Genomic DNA, 13,212 nt, shown 5'->3' with positions numbered 1-13,212 from the left:
GAGGAGCACAAGCATCAATCTTCCCTTCGTTTTTAATCTAGACTTGATTGATTTGATCTTCTTATATCAGAATTCTTGATCCCAGGCCTTGGTAGAGATTTCTGCTTCTGGCTGCTTAAGCTTTGGCATATATCCAGGTTCTCTCTCCACATTTGGATCCTTTCTCCCTTTCAGTGTTTGGCTAGGCTATGCTTTTTAATCTGGGGTGAGAAGCAGTATCTCATAAACAGCTCCCACAAGTGACTGGGCCCATTCTGGTTCTTATCCATTGGATTGAGATGGAAGAGGAGCAATTAAAATAATAGACACGAATTGCCATCAATGGCCAGGCCCCTCGGCTTACTTCTAAATCTCTCTCAACTCTGCCGGCTTAATTCTAAATCTCTCTCAACTCTGCCTACTTCTCCATTGTCACCACCTTAGTCTACACCACCATCTGTTCTCATTTGGGCTGCTGAAATCATATCCTGAAAGGTCTTTTCCATGACTGCTCTAGCCTGCTTCAGCTAGAAAGAACTTTAAAAAATGTTCGTCTGATGCTGTGTCTTCCTGCTTAACATCCTCCAATGGCTTCCCATTACTTTTTTTTTTTTTTTTTTTTTTTTTTTTGAGATGGAGTCTTGCTCTGTTGCCAGGCTGGAGTGCAGCGGGACGATCTCAGCTCACTGCAACCTCCGCTTCCCGGGTTCAAGCGATTCTCCTGCCTCAGCCTCCCCAGTAGCTGGGACTACAGGTGTGTGCCACCATGCCTGGCTAATTTTTTGTATTTTTAGCTGTGTTAGCCAGGATGGTCTCCATCTCTTGACCTCATGATCTGCCCATCTCGGCCTCCCAAAGTGCTGGGATTACAGGTGTGAGCCACCATGTCCAGCCCTTTCTTTTGAGACAGAGTCTCCTTCTGTTGCCCAGGCTGGAAGTAGTGGCGTGATTTCGACTCCCTGCAACCTCTACCTCCCAGGTTCAAGCGATTCTCATTCCTCAGCCTTCCAAGTAGCTGGGACTATAAGCGCAGCCTGACTAATTTTTTTATTTTTAGTAGAGATGAGGTTTCACTATGTTGACCAGGCTGGTCTCAAACTCCTGACCTCAGATGATCTGCCTGCCTCGGCCTCCCAAAGTGCTAGGATTACAGGCGTGAGCTATGATGTCTGGCTGGCTTCTCATTACTCTTAGGGTAAAGCCAGGAATCCTTAAAGTGGCTTACCGAACAATGCACAGTCGGACACCTGAGCATCGTTCCAACCTCATCTCCTGCCTCTATCCCTCCAGCTCTGTGCTGTCAGTCTTTTGAACTTGACATACTCCGTCTTACTTCTGTCTAGAAAATTATTCCCACCCTTCTTCACCAAATTAACTCTTCACATCATTTGCATTCTTCAGATCCTAGTTCAAATGTTACTTTTTCTGGAAATCCTTCTCTGGACCCATTTCCCATCCAACTGCCAGGTGAGGGCAGTGTTTCCACTCTAAGCTCCCCTGACATTCTAAACTTTTGTCCGTAAGAGTCACTTGTTTACTGTCTACCTCCTCAAGAAGAGGGACCACGTTTGTTTTGTTCACCAATGTCTCTTCCAGATTTAGCACAGTGGTAGGCAAATAATAGATATCCAATAAATATTTGTTGAGTAAATGATTTATGACTATTATTTATATTTAAGTATGAATTGAGAGCAATTTCAATTTTAACAATTGAGATGTGCCCAGTTCATTAATATGCATCTTTTTTTTTTTTTTTTTTTGAGACAGAGTCTCGCTTTGTCCCCCAGGCTGGAGTGCAGTGGCCCGATCTCAGCTCACTGCAAGCTCCGCCTCCCGGGTTTACGCCATTCTCCTGCCTCAGCCTCCCGAGTAGCTGGGACTACAGGTGCCCACCACCTCGCCCGGCTAGTTTTTTTTTGTATTTTTTTTAGTAGAGACGGGGTTTCACCATGTTAGCCAGGATGGTCTTGATCTCCTGACCTCGTGATCCACCGGTCTCGGCCTCCCAAAGTGCTGGGATTACAGGCTTGAGCCACCGTGCCCGGCCAATATGCATCTTTTAAAAATAGTATGCATCTTTTAAAAATAGTTTCTACATGCAACATTGTATTAAGCATCTTCTTGATGAAATGTAATATAGCCTTTGAAACCTATAACTAAAAGCGTAATAACTTGGAAGGGTTGTAGCGGTGTTATTGATAAAAGCAGAATATAAAATTCTGTTTATTTGATGCTTACAAATTATAAAAGAGTGTAATATTAAGATGATAAGAGATAAGGGAGATAAGGGTGAAAAGGTTATTGATTATCATAATATTGTTTATACAATATATAAAACTGAATGTTGTAGTCTGCCATTTTTTCTGTGTCAAACAATATTTAATAATGTGATAATTATATGATTTTGAAGTTTTTTTTGTTTTTGTCTTTTGGGTTGTTTTTGTTTTTGAGATAGGGTCTCACTCTGTCACCCAGGCTGGAGTGAAGTGGCATGATTTTGGCTCACTGCAACCTCCGCCTCCCGGATTCTAGCGATTCTCCTGCCTCAGCCTCCCAAGTAGCTGGGATTATAGGCACCTGCCATCATGTCTGACTAATTTTTGTATTTTCAATAGGGGTGAGGATTTCACTGTGTTAGCCAGGCTGGTCTTGAACTCCTGGCCTCAAGTGATATGCCTGCCTTGGCGTCCCAAAGTGTGAGGATTGTAGGTAAGAGTCATGGTGCCTGGCCTGATTTTGAAGTTTTAAAAAAAGTTTTCCCATAATCCCAATGGAGCCAGGTACTTTATAAAATTTTTCTTGATAACGTCCCTGATGCTTTTTATTCTGTTATTGATTTATCTGCATTATCAAGTTTTTATCAAACAAGTTTTCCTTTTGTGCCTTTTTTTTTTTTTTTTTGAAATAGAGTCTCATCCCCTTTTGTGTAGGCTGGAGTGCAGTGGTGCCATCTTGGCTCACCGCAACCTCCACCTCCCGGGTTCAAGCGATTCTCCTTCCTCAACCTCCCAAATAGCTGGGATTACAGGCACGCGCCACCACGCCCAGATAATTTTTGTATTTTTAGTAGAGTCAGGGTTTCACTATGTTGATCCACCTGCCGCAGCCTCCCAAAGTGTTAGGATTACAGGCGTGAGCCATCGTGCCCGGCCTGTGCCTATTTTTAAAAACCATTCATTTATGTTTTCAAATTTCTTAATACATATTTTGATGGAAACAAATCTTTCTCAGGTATTATTTTAGAGGAAGAAATCTACTAGAGTGTTCTGTGCAGTGATTTTTTTCTTTAGGTCTTAAAGGGAGAAGAAAAGATGAGCAGTTATTGAGGTTTCTATTTCATACAAAATAATTCAGACTTTTCTATTTTTGTTTCTATTATTTTCTATTTCATACAAAATAATTTTAGATATAGAAGAGAGTTGCCAGACTGGGCCTGGTGGCTCACACTTATAATCCTAGCACTTTGGGAGGCCGAGGTGAGTGGATCACCTGAGGTCAGGATTTCACGACGATCCTGGCCAACATGATGAAACCCCGTCTCTACTAAAAATAAATAAATAAATATTAGCCAGGCATGGTGGTGGGCACCTGTAATTCCAACTACTTGGGAGGCTAAGGCAGGAGACTCACTCGAACCTGGGAGATGGAGGTTGCAGTGAACCGAGATCGCGCCACTGCACTCCAGCCTGGGCAACAAGAGCAAAACTCCATCTCAAAAATAAATAAATAAATAAATAAAATAAAAGAAGAGGGCTGCCAATATGAAAATTTTATCCAAGGAAACCAATGGCATGCTATACTTGAAAGAATATGTCCATAGGAATAAACATTAAGACTTTAAAGCTTATATGTCACAAATGGCACTTTGCATAAATAATCTGACAAGGTTGTTTTAATGGTCATAAAATATAGAAGAAGACAGTTGTAAGTTTTATTACAAGGAGCATAACAGATATATGAGTAAGATTGTGAAAGATTTCACCTTCTACATAATTTCCTGCTTAGAAGTCTATTTCCTTTTCACACCTGCATCAACCACCATTTTATTTGTTCATTTTTAAAAAATAATAAAGATGCTAGTGAAAAAAATAAAGACATTAGTGAGTTGTCTAAAAAGATGGAAAACCAGACAAAAAAGCAAAACAAGGAAAAACAAAACTTTTAATCTTATTAATTAATCAAATAAATTGCTTTCTGATTTTTCAATTTCCTCCTGCCCTTACACTTATTATTCCCATTATTTTGTATTCCTCTGTGATCTAGTTCTTTTTCTAAGTTCTGTAAATGTTGATACAATTCACTCTACTTTTATCTTTCTCTTTAACCAATATAGGCATTTGGGGCTATGGATTTTTCTCCACATATGTTTAAGCCATGTCATGGCAATTTGATGTGACCTAAACCACTTGTCCCCAGCAGGCAGATTCTTTGTATCTCTCACAGCACTGTGTTTAGTGTGAGCTTTCACTGAATGTTTCCTGCACGACTGAATCAAATAATGAAATGTTTTCATGGCATGCACGAATGCATAGTCAAGCAAAAGAGATAGTGACTGTGCAGGTTGTGGCACAATTCTGAGAGTCTTAAGAGCCCCCTTCTCACCACAGCACGGCTAAGTTTTATTGATTTGCACAACCACTCTCAAATACAAGTTCTTTGAAATAAAAAAGACTAAGAATCATTGATCTTCCTTTTACTTCATTTGTCAGATTTACCACCTCCCTTGACCATCTTCATTTCCCCCACTATCCATCTAAGAATGTATAGTCCAAAAGTTTAACTTCTGTCTTCTATTTTCCTTCTTTCTTTCTCTTTCTTTCTTTTCTCTTTCTTTCTTTCTTTCTTTCTTTCTTTCTTTCTTTCTTTCTTTCTTTCTTTCTTTCTTTCTTTCTTTCTTTCTTTCTTTTCTTTCTTTCTTTCCTTTCTTTCTCTTTCTTTCTTCTTTCTTTTCTTTCTCTCTCACTCTTTTCTTTCTCTTTCTTTCTTTCTTTCTTTCTCTCTCTCTCTCTCTCTCTTTCTTTCTTTCTTTCTTTCTTTCTTTCTTTCTTTCTTTCTTTCTTTCTTTCTTTCTTTCTTCTCTCTCTCTCTCTCTCCCTCCCCACCCCTCCCCTCCCTCCTTCCCTTTCTTCCTTCTTTCTTTTTATTGACAGAGTCTCACTCTGTCGCCACGCTGGAGTGCAGTGGCACAATCTCAGCTCACTGCAACCTCCACCTCCCAGGTTCAAGTGATTCTCCTGCCTCAGCCTCCTGAGTAGCTGAGACTACAGGAGCTTGCCACCATGCCTGGCTAATTTTTCGTATTTTTAGTAGAGACGGTGTTTCACCATGTTGGCCAGGATAGTCTTGATCTCTTGACCTCGTGATCCACCTGCCTTGGCCTCCCAAAGAGTTTAACTACTTTCTTGCCAATATTCTAAATGCCTATGTCCCACTCCCCTTCAAATTTTTTTGGAGGTAAAGGTTTTTTAAAAATTTTAAATAACATTAATATTTATTGCTTTATTTGAATATTGTATTGAAAGGCCAAGCATTCAGTTTATACACAGAAATTATACAATGATATACCGCTTCACAAAGGCAGTGAACACATTACATTCTACAAAATCTACTTTACAGAAATTTTAAAACTCTAAATATCAAAAGGTACAGCTGAAGAAACAGGTATAAATTTGGCAGCCAGTAATTTTGACAGGGAAGTTGCAGCTTCCATGACTTTAAATATGTACACTTGAAAATATTGAATTTAGAGTAATCATTGTGCTTTGTGTTGATCTGAAAAATATAACACTGGCTGTCAAAGAAGCATGTTCAAAAATATTTAATTCACTTCAAAATGTCATATAAATTATGGTGGTTTCTATGCACCCCTAAAGCTTCAGTCATTTAGTTCAGGTGCATACTAAAGTAATATGTTAATTCTTCCAGTACAGTGGTGTTTCATACCATTGACATTTGCATACACTAGAATAATTTAGAAAGACGTGTAATATTCACAATGTTCAGAAAGCAAGCAAAAGATCAAGGAACCTGCTTGGTTCTTCTGACACGGTCTCATATCAGCATCATAAACATTCATTCTACAAAATAGTAAGCTAACATTTGAACACAGTTTCCAAGATAAAGCATATTTTCTCATAAATAATGAAGTCTTTTTCTCAGGGACCTCAGAAGTATACAAAAGAATTTGAGTTTGAACAGCTTTCTTGGAATGTGTTTTACACATTCCATTCAACAGACTCAAGACTTCCAGGGTTTCACAAGGGCCAGATTTTTTTTTTTTTTTGAGACAGAGTCTTGCTCTGTCACCCAGGCTGAAGTGCAGTGGCACCATCTTGGCTCACTGCAAGCTCCACCTCCTGAGTTCACGCCATTCTCCTGCCTCAGCCTCCCGAGTAGCTGGGACTACAGGTGCCTGCCACCACGCCCAGCTATTTTTTTTTTTATTTTTCATAGAGACGGGGTTTCACTGTGTTAGCCAGGATGGTCTCGATCTCCTGACCTCATGATCAGCCCGCCTTGGCCTCCCAAAGTGCTGGGATTACAGCATAAGGACCAGATTTTATTTCAGTTACTCAGAAGAGAAAGAAAATGTCTTCTGAAAGAGGTGAACTCAATCATTACCAATAGAAAAAGTATCCACTGTTTTCATCTCTTATAGAAACAGAAAAATATAACATTCCCCCCTTAGATTAATTATATATAGATAATGTATGTATATATGACTTAAAGTTCCATTGTATGTAGCCAAACAATAAAATCTGGAAACCAGCATGAAACCCTATAATTCACATGTTAAAATGTTGAAACTATGACCAAAATATGCAAACTACTAGAGCTATCAGAAAGAGACAAAAAGCTTCTTGCATATGTATAAACTAAATGTGATAATCTCAAAAAAGTTTTCAAAATTATAATTACCTTCCAGGTTCAAAACTTTAATCCTAAATTAAAAAATATCTCTACACAAATCACTGATTTGCCCAGACCAAGAAAAGAAAGAAAGAAAGAAAAAGAAAGAAAGAAAGAAAGAAAGAAAGAAAGAAAGAAAAAGAAAGAAAGAAAGAAAGAAAGAAAGAAAGAAAGAAAGAAAGAAAGAAAGAAAGAAAGAAAGAAAAGTCAGTGGGAAAGTAAGCAGAACCCAGAGGAGCTGATGTTCACAGTTCTTACATGTACAACTCTTTCAGGAATTATCCATAAAGTACTTCATTTTACAACCTGCTTCTTTTGTAAAACTAAAGGTCCACTTTATTACATAAAAGTTTTATACAGTGTTAAAACCAGAACTATATGTAAAATACTGCATCTAAATGTTTCTAAATAGTTAGTTTTGTTCCATTGGTTCATCGGTAACTTCTGTGGCTTTGTCATCATTTTCCATGGATGATTCTGAAAGAATCTCTCCAGTTTTACTGGGATTGGATCCTACTAATTCTTCTGTTTCACAGCAGTCAGAAGAACCACTACTTTCAAGGCCTTCATTTTCACTACCTTCCGAATGTAGTAAATCTTTCTTGGCTTGAGACACATCAGATTCCTCCATTTGATTATTTTCCTCAGAAGTCTCTTCGTTCACAGTTAAGGCATCATCAGATTCTTTTTCTTGATTTTTTTCTTTCTGGGATCATTTCTCTTGATGACGTAAAAGACTCTTCTTCCTCTTCATCCTCTTCTTCATCCTCTTCTGTACAGTGCTGCTGGGTACAAGGGCTTTCTTTGTTTTTATCCTGAGATGATGATGCTTCTGTTTCTTCTACCATAACTGAAGAAATTTCGCTGGAAGTTGTTTGACTGACTGTTTCTCCGACTTCACCTTCTTTGTCAAACTTGAGTCTTTTTACTTCATGCCCCTCAGCTTCCACAGCATATTCATCTGGATGTTTATTTTTCAAAGGGCTCACTGAGGAAACTTCTGATTCAGATGTCAAAGAGTCACTGTGATTTTTCTCCTCATTTTGCTGCAAATTTGCCTCTTTGCTGTCTGTGCTCTCAGGCAAGCCATTTCTTGTCACGGGGGCTGACAAAGAAATCTTTGATCGATTAAGTGGCCTGGGTGTCCCAGGCCCATTTATATTAGACCTCTCAGTATAGCTTGGTGAATTTCCAGGAAAGGTAACACCATTCATTCGATTTAAAGTATTGGAATTGTTTTTCTCTGAAGAAGGATAAACACAGCTAATAACCATCACATTCTTTTCTACTCCTCTAAGAAATTTGTCTGTTCCTGTATAGTTTCTCCTTGGATCTGTTAACAATTCATATAGTCGCCGAACAGTAAAAGGGATACCATTAAATCCAGCGACAACTTTCAGTATTCTTTCCTTCATTTTGTCAAAGGCAATATATTGGACATTAGGGTTGGGAGGACCTCTTGGCTCAGGAGCTGAAGTTCTGAAATCATCCATCACTTTCTTCAGTTTGAAAATAAAATAGCCTTTATTTAAATAGCCCAATTTAAATAGCCTTTAAATTGGGACCCCTAAATCATTGAGCTCGCGGAGCGAGCACCTCCCCAAGCCGCTACCACCAGCCCTCCCTTTTATTTTTTAATGTTATGAGTTATTTCAAACTTACAGAGAATTAAAGAGAACAATGTAATAAACACCAGTGTGTCTGCCACCGAAATTTAATAGATGAGGTCAGTTTGATAACTTATGGAAACTTTAAAAATATACACAAAAGTAGAGAGAATGGGATAGTAAATTCCCACTTATACCACTTATACTTATTAGTGAATTACCCACTTTCAATAATCATTGATATTTTGCCAATAAGTGGTATCACTTATTGGCAAATTTTAACCCTTTCTCCCTATTTCTATCTAGTCAATCACAGCACCATTTCTAAATATCTCTCAGATGTGCTCAATTCTTTTCATCCCCACTGCTACCACTCAGGGCCCGGCCACCATCATACTCACAGGATTACTGCAGAACCTCCCTACTGATTTCCTCCTCTTTAATTGGTTCTCCACCCTGGGTTAATAATGTGCCTCCACCCCTTAAAAAATTAGAATACGGTAAAATTAACTTTTTTTGATGTACAGTTCTATGAGTTTTAACACTTTTTTCTTTTTCTTTTCTTTTTTTTTTTTTTTTTTTTTGAGACAGAGTCTCACTCTGTCACCCAGGATGGAGTGCAGTGGCACGATCTCGGCTCACTGCAACCTCCACCTCCCAGGATCAAGTGATTCTCCTGCCTCAGCCTCCTGGGTAGCTGAGACTACAGGCGCGCGCCACCACGCTTGGCTAATTTTCGTATTTTCAGTAGAGATGGTGTTTCACCATGTTGATCAGGCTGATCTCCAACTCCTGACCTTGTGAGAGGTCCGCCTGCCTCCGCCTACCAAAGTGCTGAGATTACAGGCCTGAGCCGCGGCACCTGGACCTAACACATTTTTTTAGAGCTGTTAAGTCTTGCGATGTTGTCAGGATACGGAACAGTTCTATAACCATAAATAACTTATTTGTGCTACTCCTTTGTAATCGTATCCTTCCCTTTCTCATAACCCTTGGCAACCACAGGTCTGTTTTTCGTCCATCACATGTTTTTTTAAAAACTTCTGTGTGTTCATGCCACTCCCATCCTTAAAACTCTTCTTTGGTTTTCCACTCTTGTAAGCAGTGGCCCTTTTCTAATTCTCTAGCCTCCTCTTTCACCATCTGTCACGTCACCACCCGCCACCTATTGCTTTTTTTTTTTTTTCTTGAGACAAGGTCTCACTCTGTCACCCAGTCTGGAGTGCGGTGGCACAGTCTCAGCTTACTGCAACCTCTACCTCTCGGGTTCAAGCGAGTCTCCTGCCCCAGCCTCCCGAGTAGCTGGGATTACAGAAGCCCACTACCACACCTGGCTAATTTTTTATATTTTTAGTAGAGACAGGGTTTTGCCATATTGGCCAGGCTGGTCTCTAACTCCTGACCTCAGGTGATCTGCCTGCCTCAGCCTCCCAAAGTGCTGGGATTACAGATGTGAGCCACCATGCCTGGCCCCCCATCACTCTTAAGTTCTGGCCGGACTGAGCATTTCCCTCCCTCCCTCCCTCCCTCCCTCCCTTCTCTCTCTCTCTCCTTTCCTTTTCTTTCTTTCTTTTTCTCCTTCCTTCCTTCCTTCCTTCCTTCCTTCCTTCCTTCCTTCCTTCCTTTCTTTCTTTCTTTCTTTCTTTCTTTCTTTCTTTCTTTCTTTCTTTCTTTCTTTCTTTCTTTCTTTCTTTCTTTCTTTCTTTCTTTCGTCTTTCCTTCTGTCTTTCTGTCTTTCCTTCTTTCTTTCTCTTTCTTTCTTTCTCCCCTTCCTTCCTTCCTTCCTTCCTTCCTTCCTTCCTTCCTTCCTTCCTTCCTTCCTTCCTTCTTTCTTTCCTCTTTCTTCTCTCTCTGTCTGTCTTTCTTTTCTGTTAAGAGGGGGTCTTTCTCTGTCACCTAGACTGGAATGCAGTGGTGCAATCACAGGCTCACGTGATCCTCCTGCCTCAGCCTCCTGAGTAGCTGGGACTACAGACGTGCACCACCACTCCTGACTAATTTTTTAATTTTTACTTTTTAGAGATGGAGTCTTATTATGTTGTCCAGGCTAGTCTCAAACTCCTTGGCTCAAGTGATCCTCCCACCTTGGCCTCCCAAAGTGCTAGGATTAAAGGCGAGAGCCATTGCACTGGCCTGAGTATTTCTTTATTGCTTTAATACACTATTTTCTTTGCTGATTTCAGGCCTTCTCACATACTATTCACTCTGATTTCATTGCTTTAATTCCTTCTCCTAATCACTGATTCCTTTACTGGGCTAATTTAGATCTTAGCTTAGATGCCTTTTACTCCTGGAAGGTGTCCGTATTCATATTAGGTTGATGGTTGCTATTAAGTGCTTCCCCTTTCAGAGTACTTATCGTGCATTACTACAGTTGTTTTATTCAACTGTATTTCCTTCCAGACTATAAACTCTGAGAGGTGGGGCGTATGTCCACCCTTGATTTGCTGCTGAATCTCCAGCCCCCAGCACTTAGCAGGAACTCAGTAAATATTTTTGCATAAATTAATAAATGCATTTTGTGTTTACCTACAGTCTACTTCTTCTTCTTCTTTTTTTTTTTTTTGAGAGAAAGTTTCTGTCTGTTGCCCAGGCTGGAGTGTACTGGCATGATGTTGGCTCACTGCAACCTCCACCTCCCAGGTTCAAGTGATTCTCCTGCCTCAGCCTCCCAAGTAGCTGGGATTACCGGCGCCCACCACCACGCCCAGCTAATTCACCACGCCTGGCTAATTTTTGTATTTTTAGTAGAGATGGGGTTTCACCCTGTTGGCCAGGCTGGTCTCGAACTCCTGACCTCAAGTGATCTGCCTGCCTTGGCCTCCCAAAGTGCTAGTATTACAGGTGTGAGCCACTGTGCCCAGCCAAAATCTACCAGGTTGCAGTGCAGTGGCGCGATCTCAGCTCACTGTAATCTCCTCCTCCTGGGTTCAAGCAATTCTCCTCCTCAGCCTCCTGAGTAGCTGGGACCACAGGCACCCACCACCATGCCCAGCTAATTTTTGTATTTTTCTTGGAGACAGGGTTTTACCATGTTGGCCAGGCTGATCTTGAACTCCTGACCTGAAGCGATCTGCTTGCCTTGGCCTCACAAAGTGCTGGAATTATAGGTGTGAGCCACAACGCCTAGCTGAGATTCGTGTTTTAATCGTTTTATTTGCAGAATGAACATAAATCATCTTTGATGGTAGAATTATCTTACCCAGGCTTGTTATCCATGTAAGAGAAATGACTGTTGGAGAAGTAAATAGTAAAAAATTGCAGAAAACTCAGAAAGACCAAGAAGGGGTGTGAGTTATGTGGGCCGCATGTGGTTTATTAAACTCAGGGGGAGGAGTGATTCAGATGGCCAAGAAGGATGAGTGTCTCATGGAGATGGGACTGGATTTACTACAGTCTCTGAGAGAGCTTATTCATCTTCAGATTTGCAAGCTTTTGTCGAGTCCAAGCAACAAGGAAGGTCTTATAACATTTTTGTTAAATCTTGGAGTAGTGATCCTTTCCCGGAAGACAGTTCCTTCAAGCCCCACAGTTGCAGCCTGAGATCTTCACTATACTGTAGATCTGGGACTTCTGTGCTTTTCATGGATTCAAGAAAGGCGTTCTATTCCCTAAAAACCAAGAAAAGGAATGCAAAAATCTTGGGGAAAGAACCTTCTGCTATAGGTCTCAAGGTTATACATCAAGACCTCAATAACTTGGATCCTGCTGACTCAGTTTTCCAAAAAGACCATCTGGTATATGGTGAAATCTTGCCTTTTCCTGTATTTCAATTTGTAGAGTTTAAACAGTTTTCTGCCAAAACTGTCCAAGAACATGTAAAAAACATAATTCCAGAGTATGTGTCTGCATTTGCAAACACTGGGGGAGGCTATCTTTTTATTGGAGTGCAAGACAATTTGGCAATATCTATTGGAATTAAAAAAATACATTTACCCTTTAGGACTAACATATAATTTTATATAATACACACACACACGCACACACATATGCCTGCATACATACCAAATATACAAGGTTATTTATTTATTTATTAATTTATTATTATTAAACTTCAAGTGGTAGGGTACATGTGCACAACGTGCAGGTTTGCTACATATGTATACTTGTGCCATGTTGGTGTGCTGCACCCATCAACTCATCATTTACATCAGGTATAACTCCCAATGCAATCCCTCCCCTCTCCCCCCTCCCCATGATAGGCCCCGGTGTGTGATGTTCCCCTTCCCGAGTCCAAGTGATCTCATTGTTCAGTTCCCGCCTATGAGTGAGAACATGCGGTGTTTGGTTTTCTGTTCTTGTGATAGTTTGCTGAGAATGATGGTTTCCAGCTGCATCCATGTCCCTACAAAGGACACAAACTCATCCTTTTTTATGGCTGCATAGTATTCCATGGTGTATATGTGCCACATTTTCTTAATCCAATCTGTCACTGATGGACATTTGGGTTGATTCCAAGTCTTTGCTATTGTGAATAGTGCTGCAATAAACATACATGTGCATGTGTCTTTATAGCAGCATAATTTATAATCCTTTGGGTATATACCCAGTAATGGGATGGCTGGGTCATATGGTACATCTAGTTCTAGATCCTTGAGGAATCGCCATACTGTTTTCCATAATGGTTGAACTAGTTTACAATCCCACCAACAGTGTAAAAGTGTTCCTATTTCTCCACATCCTCTCCAGCACCTGTTGTTTCCTGACTTTTGAATGA

At 40.2% G+C, this 13,212-nt stretch overlaps 1 protein-coding gene and 2 pseudogenes across 1 annotated transcript in view; 2 read left to right on the top strand and 1 right to left on the bottom strand.

Moving 5' to 3' along the window:
- Positions 1-13,212, top strand: part of LOC103242737 (schlafen family member 13) — a 101,358-nt gene that overhangs the window by 2,448 nt on the left and 85,698 nt on the right. The gene's annotated exons all lie outside the window — the stretch shown is intronic.
- On the bottom strand, positions 5,156-9,027 carry LOC103243823 (serine/threonine-protein phosphatase 4 regulatory subunit 2 pseudogene; annotated as a pseudogene).
- Positions 10,925-12,775, top strand: LOC103243822 (schlafen family member 11-like; annotated as a pseudogene).

Source organism: Chlorocebus sabaeus, chromosome 16 (genome assembly GCF_047675955.1).
Source record: "Chlorocebus sabaeus isolate Y175 chromosome 16, mChlSab1.0.hap1, whole genome shotgun sequence".
NCBI classification, from domain to species: Eukaryota; Metazoa; Chordata; class Mammalia; order Primates; family Cercopithecidae; genus Chlorocebus; species Chlorocebus sabaeus.
The sequence above is the reverse complement of the archived record's forward strand: the minus strand, read 5'-3'. Positions and strand labels throughout refer to the sequence as shown.